At 41.0% G+C, this 16,062-nt stretch overlaps 1 non-coding gene across 1 annotated transcript; it reads left to right on the top strand.

Annotated features, from left to right (window-relative positions):
* The first annotated feature begins 14,767 nt into the window (after positions 1-14,767).
* LOC130971882 (small nucleolar RNA R71) lies at positions 14,768-14,875 on the top strand. The gene has a single exon (XR_009083086.1). It is a non-coding gene; the product is annotated as a small nucleolar RNA R71 (small nucleolar RNA).
* The last annotated feature ends 1,187 nt before the right edge of the window (positions 14,876-16,062 follow it).

Below are 16,062 nucleotides of genomic sequence, written 5' to 3'. Positions count from 1 at the left end.
GGCACATGACTTCATTAAAGCAACACGTGCCTGGCGATTTGGAAGGGTTTCTGAACCCATTTTGGCGCCAATTGCTGATAGAAAGGAATAAAAGGATCAAAGATTGAAGGGGGAAAGGAATGAGTTCATTACCATTAGTCATAGTTTTAGTTTTAGAGTAGTTTTAGAGAGAGAAGCTCTCACTTCTCTCTAGAATTAGGATTAGGTTTAGGTTAATCTCTCTTCTTAGATCTAGGTTTAATTCATGCTTTGATTCACTTTTCTTTTATCAACTCTTAATCTTCCCCTCTTCCTCTTTCTAGTTATGTGCTTTAATAATTGTAATTTTTCATTTTGTTTTGGATAGATTGTTGTTTCTTTGTTTTCTTTCAATAATGCAATTTGAGGTAATTCATGATAATTGTGATTTCCTTGATTGTTGTTGTTAATTCTTTACAATAATTGTTGTTAGATTCTATTCTTGTTCTCAATTTACTATGCTTTTCTTTTATGCCTTCCAAGTGTTTGATGAAATGCTTGGTTGGATTTTAGTGTAGGTTTTGTTCTTCTTGGCCTAGGTAGAGTAATTGGTGACTCTTGAGTTATCTAATTCCCTTGTTGATTGATAATTGGAGAGATTTCTAATTGATTTGATTGTCTCTAAAGCTAGTCATTCCTTTAGGAGTTGATTAGGACTTGAGGAATCAAATTGATTCATCCACTTGACTTTTCTCCATGGTTAGAGGTTAACTAAGTGGTAGCAATGAATAATTCTCATCACAATTGACAAGGATAACTAGGATAGGACTTCTAGTTCTCACACCTTACCAAGAGCCTTCTATAGTTGTTAGTCTACTTTCTTGCCATTTATCTTCCATGCCTCTTATCAAAACCCCAAAATAACTCACAACCAATAACAAGACACTTCATTACAATTCCTAGGGAGAACGACCCGAGGTCCAATACTTCGGTTTATAAATTTTAGGGGTTTGTACTAGTGACAAATAACTTTTTGTATGAAAGGATTATTGTTTGGTTTAGGAACTATACTTTACAACGAGATTTCATTAGTGAAATTCTAAACCATTAAAAATCCAAATCATCAAAATGTCGCCGTTGCCGGGGATTTGCAATGGTGTTATGTTATTGGTTATTGTACATATGTGAATATTGTGAATAGGTTTATCTTTTGTTTGTTTCTTAATTCTTGTTAGTTTTATTTTGTTCTCTCACTATGAATTCTCACTTTGGCTTTGAGTTTGGTTCTAATTGTGTTGTAGGAAATGTGGACTTTAATGGCAACATGTACCATGGATGGAACCAACAAAGATGGGAGGAGCCTCAAGGAATTGATCACTCCTATTGGCAACAACCTCCGGATACTTATAGGTATAATTTCCATCCTAATGCATGTCAATTTAACGGCTATGATGACTCTTTTTGTGATACTCAACAACCACTATCATATGCCTATGAATCTCATCCTCAACATGAACCTCAACCATTCTCACAAGCCTTTCATTACCAAACACCGCCTTATGATCCATATCCATCATATGACCAAACCCCCATACCATACTCTTATGACCATTATGAGCAAGAACCCTTAGAACCACCACAACCCTATCAAGATTACTCCCAAGAACCACCTCAATACACACCATCTCCACAATTTTATCAAGAAGAACCACCTTCCTACCATGAATCCTCTCTCTAAAATAATGAACCTTCCTACTCACCCCAAGCCCCAATAGATGATTCTCTCACTTTGTTACTTCAAGGGCAAGAAGCCATGAAGCGGAATACATTTGAGTTTGTGACCAATTTGACCAAGGTGGTGCATGCTCTAGCCCACCAATGTTTGAATACTCAAGTTTCTCCCGTAGCCACATGTGGAAAACCCAAAGAAGAGCAAAGCATGAAGGAGAGATTGGAAACTCCGGTGGGGGATGAGAGATGCCATTTTGTATTGGAGCAACTAGAGGAAGCCATGATTATTGAAGAAAAGGAAGAAGTGGTCGAAGATTTAGGAGATGTTGAAAGTCCATGGGAATGTAGCATCATGGAGCACTCTTCCAAAAAGCTTGATATGATGTTGAGGAGGGTGCGCAACCTCCAAGGCATATCATCGTTGGAGACTTGGAAGAGGCTTATCAAGAGATGGATTCTATCATGGATGAATTTCTCTCTACAACGGAACCCTCTCTCATTGGACATGGAGTTGAAATTATAGAAGAGTGTGCACAACCTCCCATACACTTGGTGAGCAATGAGAAAGAGAGCTACCAAGAGGGAAAAGTTGGCATGGTGTCTATCGAAATTGAAGAATATGAAGAGGTTGATCAAGAGATGGATTTATTCATCAATGAATTCCTATCCAAAATTGAATCACCTCCCATTGGGCAAGAAATCAAGGTTCTTGAAGACAACACCAAGCCAAGTGATAAAAGGGAAAATGTTGAAATTGAGGAAGCTCACAAAGAGGTGGAAATACACAAAGAAGAGCACAAGGAAGTAGACCTTGCATTGTCTAAGTGTGGGGAGGTCTCCCTTCCCAAGTCACCATCCAACACAACATTCAAGTGGGTAAAATTCTTACCCCTAAGCTTTACTTTCTCACTTGAATATGGTTTGATTGAAATGGTTGGACAACTTAGAGCTCTTTGTAGACTTAAAGGAAAAAGAGAATTGTGTAGTGGTTGGAAATTTGGTATAAAGCTCACTAAGGTCAAAGCTTTAAGGTATAGGGATTATGATGGGACAAGAACCACTTTGTATGGGTCTAGAAGGAAGAATGAGTGGACTAAAGAGGATTCTATGTGTCGACCGCCCTTATGTCAACCACCCGTACGGGAAAATCATGAAACTCAACTCATGGATGGGTGTGAAGATAAGATATGGGATCCCGGTTCGCTAAGTGAAGACCAACTATGGGGACTCATATCTTGGGTTAAACTCTACCCTAGATTGGTGAAGATGGTTGGAAATTCTGTCAACCAATTGAGAAGTAAAGATCCTTGGAGATTCAAGGATGAGTACAAACATAAGCCACCATGACAATGAGTCTCTCAACATGTCCAACTTAAGGACTTAAAATAAAAGTGCTAGGTGGGAGACACCCCACCATGGTAAACTCTTTCCATTCTCTTTTAATTTTGCTTAATAAGTGATTTGAGTTGCCATTGTAGGTAGATGTTTCATATAGATTTGTTTGTACAACTTAATTGTTAGCATAGTCACATGTATGTTGTGTTTAGTAGTAGATAAATAATATCAATTTGCATTTTTTGTGAATTGTATGATGGTTGATTGAATAAAGAGTTGTGAGCAGTATAGGGAGCATCTGAGCACAATTTTTCTACTTAAAGGGTAAATATAAAAAAAAGGGGTTAGACGCGCGCGCACGATGTTCGCGCACGCGTCCTTGCGTAGCTGCATCATCACCCAAATTCCAGAGAGTTGGGCCTCTCTTGGGCAAACACTATGCCCTGAGCCCAACACAACCCACGCTGACGCGCACTACGTGCGTGCGCGCAGATCACGAGAACAAGGAAGTACACGCGGACGCACACCTGCCGCGTCCGCGTCGATCTGCTGCTGCAACTTCTGAGCCAATATCCAGAGAGTTGCGCTGAATCTGGGCCAACTTTAAGCCCCCAGCCCAACTCATCTCGCGTAAACGCGCATTTGCCGCGTGCGCGCCCATCTACAAAAATAGGAAAGGACGCGAGCGCACGCATCGCGCTTGCGCGCTTTATGTTGCACTACCAACGTACGCGAATGCGCACTTGCCGCGTGCGCGTCCCCTAGCTGATGCCACCATTCCAGGCCTTTGTCCAGAGAGTTGGGTTTGTCCAGAGAGTTGGGCACGCACTGCGCCCACTCTAAGCCTCTAGCCCAACTCAATGTACGTGTGCGCGCACTGTACGCGCACGCGCACCTATATAGTTTCCCCATCCACGCTTGAGCGCGTTGTATGCGCACGCGTAGGTCTCTAATTTCGCCAATGTGCGCGGACGCACCCTGTTCGCGCCCGCGCCAAATCAAAAAAAGGGGATAACCCTAATGCGCGAAGAGCACTGCGCAGTCGCGCACTCTTCTTCTTCTCCCTTTTGCCATCTCCCTCTCCTTCCCATACCCCGTCACTCCGCTGTCACCGCCGGCGACTGCGCCGCCGTCACCACCCAACCCCTCTGCCTTTCTCTCCCTCGCCCTCTCAACTGCTCTGCCTCTCCCACCCACTCACTCTCCCCTCTGCTCTCCTCCACCACCGGCGCGCCTCTGCTGCTCCACCGCCGGCGACAAACACCGCGAGGCCGGTCCCCTTCTCTCTTTCTCCATCAATCAACACTTCCTTCTCACTCTCTCCCTCCGCCGCTGCTCCGCAGTGACCACCGTCCACGGCGGCACGTTCTACCTTGCCAGCACAGCCCTCAGTCTCTGCTATCCCCGTCCCAATTCTACTTCCCTACTTCCTATTTCCATTTCTTTTTACTCTGCTCCCAGGTTCCTGCTCCAACTCTGTTCTCTATTACTTTTTCGTTTTTGTTAGCTACTGTTAGTTTTCTGTTAGTTAGTTAGAGTTGAAATTTTGCATGTTAGGTTAGTTAGAAATAATTGCGGTTAGGTAGCTAGGACTGGATAGAAGATTCTAGGCCTGATAAGTGCTCCGTTTGTGCATGATTTGCTGTTTGTCTACTTGTGTGTTGTATGCTGATTTTGGACTGCTTTTTATGCAATTTGTGCTGCCTGAATTTTGTACCACTGCTGCTGTGCTTAATTGATGTTGCCTTCTTGCTGTTTGTGCTACTTTGCTATCCGGGAACGTCCAATTTTAAGCCGGAATGCTGCCCAATTTTCAAGAAATTTGTTTTCATCTTAATCTCTATTGTAATTTGGGCTAATTTCCGTTTCCTTTTGACTTCCGGGATTTGCACCAATCATTGTGCACATGAACCAAAACTTCTCTTTTATTTGAGCCTAAATATCATCATACCACTAATGCACCTTTCTAACTTACTAATTTCTTTAACCATTTAACCTCTACTCACATTTAACCTTCTTTAACCATTCTTTCAAGAGTATGATGATATTATTGCTTAATGAATAAGAGTTGTTGACTTTAGTGAACATTGCATTCTTGGTTTAATTGTTCACTTATGCTCATTTGTTTACCAATTCTTTTCAAGTTCAGTTCACATCATGATTGTTTATTAGCCAATTGATATCCTAAACATGCTTTCCTTGATACATGCTCATTGTTTTATTCCTTATATTCTATCATACTTTTCAGGATGTCGGATAAAGAAAAAGCCATAGCCACTACCTCCAAGAAAAGAAAACATTCTACACCCTCTATCCCCTCCATTTACAAGAATTATGCTAAGAATCCATTGAATGACGAGGAAAAGGAAAATCAGTTGCTACCTTCTACCGATCCAACCAAGTTTCCCAATCTTTACTGTGAGCTTCGCCTTTCCAAGTATCGGACGACGAAGCTGAATACTGAGAAGAAATTACTCCTACCTAATGATGTGAGACGAGCCATTACTAGTCGCATCCTAGAATTGGGTATGGACTTTGTTGATAGAGATTTGGGAGATATCAACATTTCTTGGGTTAAGGAATTCTATTGCAACTTCTTCCGTCCTACTTTAGATTCAGTTCAGTTGAGGGGTAGAGAGGTTATGATCACTGAATTAGCCATAGAGGAGACATTGCAGTGCCGACATATCACTGATGGCACCTGCGCTCATCAGCAGGCTGAGATTGCTATTCACAGCATAACCTTTGACTATGAGGCGCTTAGGCGCGTGATTGGTTTACCTGATGCCATTTGGGTCATGGATGCGAACAACACTAAACCTAAAGGGATGCTCTTTGCTCATCTGACTAGAGAGGTTAAGACTTGGCAGATGATATTTGCTCACTACGTCTTGCCCACCACTCACTTTTCTGAGATCCCTATGGAGATGCTACTTTTGATTGGCTGTGTTATGAAGGGCAATGAGGTTTATTTTCCTCGATTGATTCGGCAGTGTATGTGACGAGCACATATTTGTGGCCTACTTCCGTTTCCCACCTTGGTCACCAGTATGGCCGCCTTGGCTGAGGTCCCCTAGTTGGATGATGATGTGACACCACCACCCCCAGATGACGATGACAAGGAGGTTACTATTCCTTGGGGTGGTTGGGTGCAGAGAAGTCCCCGGCTAGACGCCGATCTAAGGCTAGAGCAGTGGTAGGGACAGCTGGACCTTCAGCAGCCCCATCTTCTTCTACAGCAGCTCCATCTTCTTCGACAACCCCTTCTTCAGCATCTGAGCCGACTTACCTACTGGTTCAGCGTCTGTTTTGGTTTTTGGAGCGCGAAAAGCGCCGCATCAGGCACCGATTGGATCGGATGGATCAGGCACTCATCTCCCTGGGCGCTGAGTTACCTCCACTTCTAGACTCTTCAGCCTCCGATGAGCAGGAGCATCAGGAGGAGGACACCCATGAGGAGCCACTTCAGCAGGACGCACCTCCAGCTGCACCAGACACAGAGATTCCGCAGCCTCATACAGAGTCAGCACCTACGGTTGTACCTTCCCCTGATCCTCAGGTTTAGCATCAAGGACGATGCTCGATCTTAAGTGTGGGGAGGTCACCGGTAGCATCATTAAAGGACCGGTGAATATTTTGGCCATTTTCCTAGTTATCTTACTTTATATACCTTTGTATATATTTGATGCATTTTGAGTTTATTTTGGATACTCTTACTATTTTGGTTCGTTTTGGATACCTTTACTACTTATTTTGGATTTTTAGATGTTTTGGATGATAGATTCCATACTTTTAGTTGGATTTTTCTTTATACATTTTTGCATATCTTCTTTTGTATATCTTTCTTTTTAGTTTGTGGTTGTGATTAGAAACCATGTTTGGAATTGTTAAAACTTAGTCACCCTTTTCGCATAAAAAATTGGTTTTAAGTGAAAAAGGAAAGGGTAAACTAAGGAAAATCTTTGAATTTTTCAATCACAACAATGCTTAGTCAAATATTGAGATTTTTCAAGAAACTTAATTATAGGGCACCAACCCAATTGATTGAAGAAAATTTTTGGTGAAACTTGCTTGAATTTCATACTTTGTGAAGCATGTATTGAGCTTAGAACATAAGCTTGTGAGATTTGAGCCTAATAGTGTGGTTACATTTTATAACCACTTATTTTCCATTCTTGTGTGCAATTGTTCTCTCTCTATGATTGTGATCCTTGATTTGCTTGATTCTTTATGTCCATTTATTTCTTGTATTCATGCATTTGTATGATTGAGGCCATTATTTCATTAGCCCACATACCCAAATAGCCTACCTTTTACTCTCCATTGTTAGCCAATTTTGAGCCTACGCTTAACCAACTTATTCCCATTTTAGTACATTACAAGCCAAGGCAAAAAACCAATGAAAGTTCCTTGTTTGGATCTTTGATTAGCCTAGGCTAGTGAGAGTGTTTATTATTCAAAGTTGGTAAGGCTTGGGAACATTGGATGGGATAAAAAGGGTAGTACACTTCTATATTTAGGAATTGGGAATATATTCATGTATTGATTGAACGTATAAGACCTTATGAAATTGATGTCCTTGTACAAAGTATAAAAAGAAAAGAAAAGAAAAAAAAGGAAGAGAAAAATAAAATGAAAAAAAGGGAATATAGAAAAAAAAAGAGAAGAAAAATAATAAAATGGGACAAAATGCCCCAAAGTGAAGTTCAATAAAAGGGAATCAATGCATAAGTGTTACGAATCAAGAAGTAAGATGCATGAATATGTAAGAAAAAGTGAAGAATGGGTAGTTAGAGTAGTTTGAATTTGTATAGGTCATTATATAGTTAGGTGGGAAAGTCTATGCTAATCCAAGATCTAAACTCTAGTCCACTTAACCATAAATGATCCTACCTTGACCCTAACCCCATTACAACCTAAATGAAAGACCTCATGATGAATGTATGCATGCATTGAATAGGTGTTGATTGTTAGAAAAAAATCAATTTTTGGAAAGAATGATTAGAAGGGAATTGAGTGAATTGACCTTTAAACACTTGAGTGAATAGAGCGGATACACATCCAGTGAGGGTTCAAAAGTTCAATCACATGTGTTCACTCATATTATCTATATTCTTGCAAGCATGAATTTCTTTTGATAATTCAATACAATTGTGGTTTGGACTTAATCCCTATTGCCCTAGCTCGTGTGCCTACACATGTTCTCTTGGGAATTGATTTGTTTGAACTAAGCATTTGCATTCACTTTAGGTAGTTGCATTTAGATAGGTTCATATAGTTTAGTTGCATATTAAAAAATGTCATACCCCTTAGTTCCTTCCTATTTTAGCATGAGGACATGCTAAGGTTTAAGTGTGGGGAGGTTGATAAACCCCAATTTGACGGTTTATCTTGTATTGAATTTAGAGTATTTTGACGACCTTTTCTCGCATTTAACCTATTGGTGCGCGAAATTGTGAACTATACTTTTTCACAACTCTCATAATCCCTGGTAATGGCTCCAAAAACTTGGTGCGCTCAATACCATGGCATTACACAACTTCGCACAACTAACCAGCAAGTGCACTGGGTCGTCCAAGTAATAAACCTTACGTGAGTAAGGGTCGATCCCACGGAGATTGTTAGTATTGAAGCAAGCTATGGTCATCTTGTAAATCTTAGTCAGGCAAACTCAAATATATATGGTGATGAACGAAAATAACATAAAAGATAAAGATAGTGATACTTATGTAATTCATTGGTAGGAACTTCAGATAAGCGCATGAAGATGCCTTCCCTTCCGTCTCTCTGCTTTCCTACTGTCTTCATCCAACCCTTCTTACTCCTTTCCATGGCAAGCTCGTATAGGGTCTCACTGTTGTCAGCAGCTACCTCCCATCCTCGCAGTGAAAGCTAATGCACACACTCTGTCACAGTGCTGCCAATCACCGGTGTGGTTCCCTCCCCTACCGGAATAGAATAACTCTTTTGCGTCTGTCACTAACGCCCAGTAGGTTACAGGTTTGAAGCACGTCACAGTCATTCAATCATTGAATCCTACTCAGAATACCACAGACAAGGTTAGACCTTCCGGATTCTCTTGAATGCTGCCATCAGTTCTTGCCTATACCACGAAGACTCTGATCTCACGGAATGGTTGGCTCGTTTGTCAGGCGAGCACTCGGTTGTCAGGCGATCACCCATGCATCGTGCAATCAGGAATCCAAGAGATATTCACCAAGCCTCAAATGCTTGTAGAACAAGAGTGGTTGTCAGTCACTTTGTTCATGAGTGAGAATGGTGATGGGCGTCAATCATCACCTTCATCATGTTGAAGAACAAGTGATATCTTGGATAAAGAACAAGCGGAATTTGAATGAAAGAACAATAGTAGTTGCATTAATACTCGAGGTACAGCAGAGCTCCACACCTTAATCTATGGTGTGTAGAAACTCCACCGTTGAAAATACATAAGCATAAGGTCTAGGCATGGCCGAATGGCCAGCCTCCCAATGATCTAAGAACTAAAATGTCCAAAGATGATCTAGAGATCTAAAAGTGATCAAAAGATTTCTATACAATAGTAAAAGGTCCTACTTATAAGAAACTAGTAGCCTAGGGTGTACAGAAATGAGTAAATGACATAAAAATCCTCTTCCGGGCCCACTTGGTGTGTGCTTGGGCTGAGCAATGAAGCAATTTCGTGTAGAGACTCTTCTTGGAGTTAAACGCCAGCTTTGGTGCCAGTTTGGGCGTTTAACTCCCATTTGGGTGCCAGTTCCAGCGTTTAACGCTGGGATTCCTTGAGGTGACTTTGAACGCCGGTTTGGGCCATCAAATCTTGGGCAAAGTATGGACTATTATATATTGCTGGAAAGCCCAGGATGTCTACTTTCCAACGCCGTTGAGAGCGCGCCAATTGGGCTTCTGTAGCTCTAGAAAATCCGCTTCGAGTGCAGGGAGGTCAGAATCCAACAGCATCTGCAGTCCTTTTTGGTCTCAGGATCAGATTTTTGCTCAGGTCCCTCAATTTCAGCCAGAAAATACCTGAAATCACAGAAAAACACACAAAATCATAGTAAAGTCCAGAAAAGTGAATTTTAATTAAAAACTAATAAAAATATACTAAAAACTAACTATATCATATCAAAAACATACTAAAAACAATGCCAAAAAGTATACAAATTATCCGCTCATCACAACACCAAACTTAAATTGTTGCTTGTCCTCAAGCAACTGAAAATCAAATAAGATAAAAAGAAGAGAATATGCAATGAATTCCAAAAACATCTGTGAAGATCAGTATTAATTAGATGAGCGGGGCTTTTGTCTTTTTGCCTCTGAATAGTTTTGGCATCTCACTCTATCCCTTGTAATTCAGAATGATTGGCTTCTTTAGGAACTTAGAATCCAGATAGTGTTATTGATTCTCCTAGTTAAGTATGATGATTCTTGAACACATCTACTTATTGAGTCTTGGCCGTGGCCCAAAGCACTCTGTCTTCCAGTATTACCACCGGATACATACATGCCACAGACACATAATTGGGTGAACCTTTTCAGATTGTGACTCAGCTTTGCTAAAGTCCCCAATTAGAGGTATCCAGGGTTCTTAAGCACACTCTTATTGCCTTGGATCACAACTCTTATTCCTTTCTCTTTTTTTTTTTTTCGTTTTTTTTTTGAAATGCTTTTTCTTGCTTCAAGAATCATTTTATTGATTTTTCAGATCCTCAGTAACATGTCTCCTTTTTCATCATTCTTTCAAGAGCCAACATTCATGAACCACAAATTCAAAAGACATATGCACTGTTTAAGCATACATTCAGAGAACAAAAATATTGCCACCACATCAAAATAATTAAACTATTATAAAATTCAAAATTCATGCAATTCTTTCTTTTATCAATTAGGCACGTTTTTATTGAAGAAAGGTGATGGATTCATAGGACATTCATAACTTTAAGGCATAGACACTAAGACACTAATGATCATAAGACACAAACATGGATAAACATAAGCATTAAAATTCGAAAAACAGAAGAACAATAACAAGGAAATCAAAGAACGGGTCCACCTTAGTGATGGCGGCTCTTTCTTGCTCTTGAAGATCCTATGGAGTGCTTGAGCTCCTCAATGTCTCTTCCTTGTCTTTGTTGCTCCTCCCTCATGATTCTTTGATCTTCTCTAATTTCATGAAGGATGATGGAGTGTTCTTGATGCTCCACCCTCAGTTGTCCCATGTTGGAACTTAGTTCTCCTAGGGAGGTGTTTAGTTGCTCCCAATAGTTTTGTGGAGGAAAATTCATCCCTTGAGGAATCTCAGGGATCTCATGATGAGTGAGATCTCTTGTGTACTCCATCCTTTTCTTGGTGATGGGCTTGTCCTCATCAATGGGAATGTCTCCCTCTATGTCAACTCCAACTGAATAACAGAGGTGACAAATGAGATGAGGAAAGGCTAACCTTGCCAAGGTGGAGGTCTTGTCCGCCACCTTATAGAGTTCTTGGGCTATAACCTCATGAACCTCTATTTCTTCTCCAATCATGATACTATGGATCATGATGGCCCGGTCTACGGTAACTTCGGACCGGTTGCTAGTGGGGATGATTGAGCGTTGTATGAACTCTAACCATCCTCTAGCCACGGGCTTGAGGTCATGCCTTCTCAATTGGACCGGCTTTCCTCTTGAATCTTGCTTCCATTGTGCGCCCCCTTCACATATGACTGTGAGGACTTGGTCCAACCTTTGATCAAAGTTGACCCTTCTAGTGTAAGGATGCTCATCTCCTTGCATCATAGGCAAGTTGAACGCCACCCTCACACTCTCCGGACTAAAATCCAAGTATTTCCCCCGAACCATAGTGAGATAGTTCTTTGGATTCGGGTTCACACTTTGGTCATGGTTCTTTGTGATCCATGCATTGGCATAGAACTCTTGAACCATCAAGATTCCGACTTGTTGAATGGGGTTGGTAAGAACTTCCCAACCTCTTCTTTGGATCTCATGGCGGATCTCCGGATATTCACCCTTTTTGAGTGAAAAGGGGACCTCGGAGATCACCTTCTTCAAGGCCACAACTTCATAGAAGTGGTCTTGATGCACCCTTGAGAGGAATCTATCCATCTCCCATGACTCGGAGGTGGAAGCTTTTGCCTTCCCTTTCCTCTTTTTAGAGGTTTCTCCGGCCTTGGATGCCATAAATGGTTATGGAAAAACGAAAAAGCAACGCTTTTACCACACCAAACTTAAAATGTTTGCTCGTCCTCGAGCAAAAGAAGAAAGAAGAGAGTAGAAGAAGAAGAAATGAAGAAGAGGGAGATGGTGGTGTATTCGGCCAAGAAGGGGGAAGAAAGGGTGTTTAGGTTGTGTGAAAATGAAGAGTTGAAGAAGGGTATTTATAGGAGAGAGGGGGGTAAAGGTTCGGCCATTATGGGTGGGTTTGGGAGGGAGAGTGGTTTGAATTTGAAGGGTGAGGTTGGTGGGGTTTATGAGGGATGGATGTGAGTGGTGAAGAGAAAGATGGGATTTGATAGGTGAGGGGTTTTTGGGGAAGAGGTGTTGAGGTGATTGGTGAATGGGGGAAGAAGAGAGAGAGTGATGGTAGGGTCCTATGGGGTCCACAGATCCTGTAGTGTCAAGGAAAAGTCATCCCTGCACCAAATGTTGCTCAAAATCACGTTTTGAGCCATTTCTGGCGTTAAACGCCGGGCTGGTGCCCATTCCTGGCGTTTAACGCCAGGTTCTTGCCCTTTACTGGCGTTTAACGCCAGTCTGGTGCCCCTTTCTGGCGTTAAACGCCCAGAATGGTGCCAGACTGGGCGTTAAACGCCCAACAGCTAGCATTACTGGCGTTTGAACGCCAGTTTCTTCTCCTCCAGGGTGTGCTGTTTTTCTTCCTGTTTTTCATTCTGTTTTTGCTTTTTTCATTGTTTTTGTGACTTCTTATGATCATCAACTTACAAAAAAAAGATAAAATAACAAAAGAAAATAATTAATTATAAAACATTGGGTTGCCTCCCAACAAGCGCTTCTTTAATGTCATTAGCTTGACAGAGGGCTCTCATGGAGCCTCAGAAATGCTCAGAACCGTGTTGAAACCTCCCAACACCAAACTTAGAGTTTGAATGTGGGGTTTCAACACCAAACTTAGAGTTTGGTTGTAGCCTCCCAACACCAAACTTAGAGTTTGACTGTGGGGGCTCTGTTTGGCTCTGTTTTGAGAGGAGCTCTTCATGCTTCCTCTCCATGATGACAGAGGGATATCCTTGGGCCTTAAACACCAAGGATTTTTCATTCACTTGAATGATTAACTCTCCTCTGTCAACATCAATCACAGCCTTTGCTGTGGCTAGGAAGGGTCTGCCAAGGGTGATGGATTCATCCATGCACTTCCCAGTCTCTAGGACTATGAAATCAGTAGGAATGTACTGGTCTTCAACTTTAACCAGAACATCCTCTACAAGTCCATGGGCTTGTTTTCTTGAGTTGTCTGCCATCTCTAATAAGATTCTTGCAGCTTGCACCTCTAAGATCCCTAATTTCTCCATTACAGAGAGGGGCATGAGGTTCACACTTGACCCTAAGTCACACAAGGCCTTCTTGAAGGTCATGGTGCCTATGGTACAAGGTATAGAAAACTTCCCAGGATCCTGCCTCTTTTGAGGCAGTTTCTGCCTAGACAAGTCATCCAGTTCTTTGGTGAGCAAGGGAGGTTCATCTTCCCAAGTCTCATTTCCAAATAACTTGTCATTTAGTTTCATGATTGCTCCAAGGTATTTAGCAACTTGCTCTTCAGTAACATACTCATCCTCTTCAGAGGAAGAATACTCATCAGAGCTCATGAATGGCAGAAGTAAGTCCAATGGAATCTCTATGGTCTCATTTTGAGCCTCAGATTCCCATGGTTCCTCATTGAGGAACTCAGAGGAGAGTGGTGCACGCCCACTGGGGTCTTTCTCAGTGGCGTCTTCTTCCTCTCTTTCCTCTCCATATTCGGCCATGTTGATGGCCTTGCACTCTCCTTTTGGATTTTCTTCTGTATTACTTGGGAGAGTACTAGGAGGGAGTTCAGTAACTTTCTTGCTCAGCTGACCCACTTGTCCTTCCAAATTTCTGATGGAGGACCTTGTTTCATTCATGAAACTTTGAGTGGTCTTTATTAGATCAGAGACCATTGTTGCTAAGTCAGAAGTATTCTGCTTAGAACTCTCTGTCTGTTGCTGAGAAGATGATGGAAAAGGCTTGCCATTGCTAAACCTGTTTCTTCCACCATTATTGTTATTGAAACCTTGTTGAGGTCTCTCTTGATTCTTCCATGAGAGATTTGGGTGATTTCTCCATGAAGAATTGTAGGTATTTCCATAGGGTTCTCCTAGGTAATTCACCTCTTCCATGGAAGGGTTCTCAGGATCATAAGCTTCTTCCTCAGATGAAGCATCCTTAGTACTGTTTGGTGCATTTTGCATTCCAGACAGACTTTGAGAAATCAAATTGACTTGTTGAGTCAATATTTTATTCTGAGCCAATATGGCATTCAGAGTGTCAATCTCAAGAACTCCTCTCTTCTGACTAGTCCCATTGTTCACAGGATTCCTTTCAGAAGTGTACATGAATTGGTTATTTGCAACCATTTCAATCAATTCTTGAGCTTCTGCAGGCGTCTTCTTCAGATGAAGAGATCCTCCAGCAGAGCTATCCAAGGACATCTTAGATAGTTCAGAGAGACCATCATAGAAAATACCTATGATGCTCCATTCAGAAAGCATGTCTGAAGGACATCTTCTGATTAATTGTTTGTATCTTTCCCAAGCTTCATAGAGGGATTCTCCATCCTTCTGTCTGAAGGTTTGGACTTCCACTCTAAGCTTACTCCATCTTTGTGGTGGAAAGAACTTTGCCAAGAAGGCATTGACTAGCTTTTCCCAAGAGTCCAGGCTTTCTTTAGGTTGAGAATCCAACCATATTCTAGCTCTGTCTCTTACAGCAAAAGGGAATAGCATCATTCTATAGACCTCAGGGTTAACCCCATTAGTCTTGACTGTGTCACAGATTTGCAAGAATTCAGCTAAAAACTGATGAGGATCTTCCATTGGAAGTCCATGGAACTTGCAATTCTGTTGCATTAGAGAAACTAATTGAGGCTTAAGCTCAAAGTTGTTTGCTCCAATGGCAGGGATAGAGATGCTTCTCCCATAGAAGTCGGGAGTAGGTGCAGTAAAGTCACCCAGCACCTTCCTTGCATTGTTGGCATTGTTGTTGTTTTCGGCTGCCATGGGTTCTTCTTTTTTGAAGAATTCGGTCAGGTCCTCTAAAGAGAGTTGTGCTTTGGCTTCTCTTAGCTTTCTCTTCAAGGTCCTTTCGGGTTCAGGATCAGCTTCAACAAGAATGCCTTTGTCTCTGCTCCTGCTCATATGAAAGAGAAGAGAAAAAGAAAATGTGGAATCCTCTATGTCACAGTATAGAGATTCCTTGAAATGTCAGAGGAAAAGAGAAATAGAAAGAAGAAGGGGAAGAAGAATTCGAACTTTAATTAGATAAGGTTCGAATTGTGCATTTAGAAGGAGTGGTACTCCATAAATAGAAGGATGTGAGAAGGAGGGAAGAGGATTTTCGAAAATTCAATTAAAAGATTTTGAAAACATTTTGAAAATTTGATTGATAATTTTCGAAAATTGAAAGTGGAAGAGAAATCAAGTGATTTTTGAAAAAGATTTTGAAATTAGAAACTAAAAAGATTTGATTGAAAACTAATTTGAAAAAGATATGATAAAAAAAATATGATTGAAAGGTTATTGTCTTAAAAAGATGTGATTGAGAAGATATGATTTGAAAACCATTTTAAAAGATATGTTTTGAAAATTATTTTAAAAGATTTGATTTGGAAAATTAGTGACTTGCCTAACAAGAAAAGATATGATTCAAACATAAAACCTTCCTTAACAGAAAAGGCAAAAAATGTTCAATCAAATCATTAATTGTTAGTAAGTATCTTTGAAAGGAAAGAAATTAATTTTGAAAACATTTGAGTGAAAAGATTTGATTTGAAAAAGATTTG

This window comes from Arachis stenosperma, chromosome 3, assembly GCF_014773155.1.
Source record: "Arachis stenosperma cultivar V10309 chromosome 3, arast.V10309.gnm1.PFL2, whole genome shotgun sequence".
NCBI classification, from domain to species: domain Eukaryota; kingdom Viridiplantae; phylum Streptophyta; class Magnoliopsida; order Fabales; family Fabaceae; genus Arachis; species Arachis stenosperma.
Note: the sequence above shows the minus strand (reverse complement) of the source record. Positions and strands in the feature narration are given on the sequence as shown.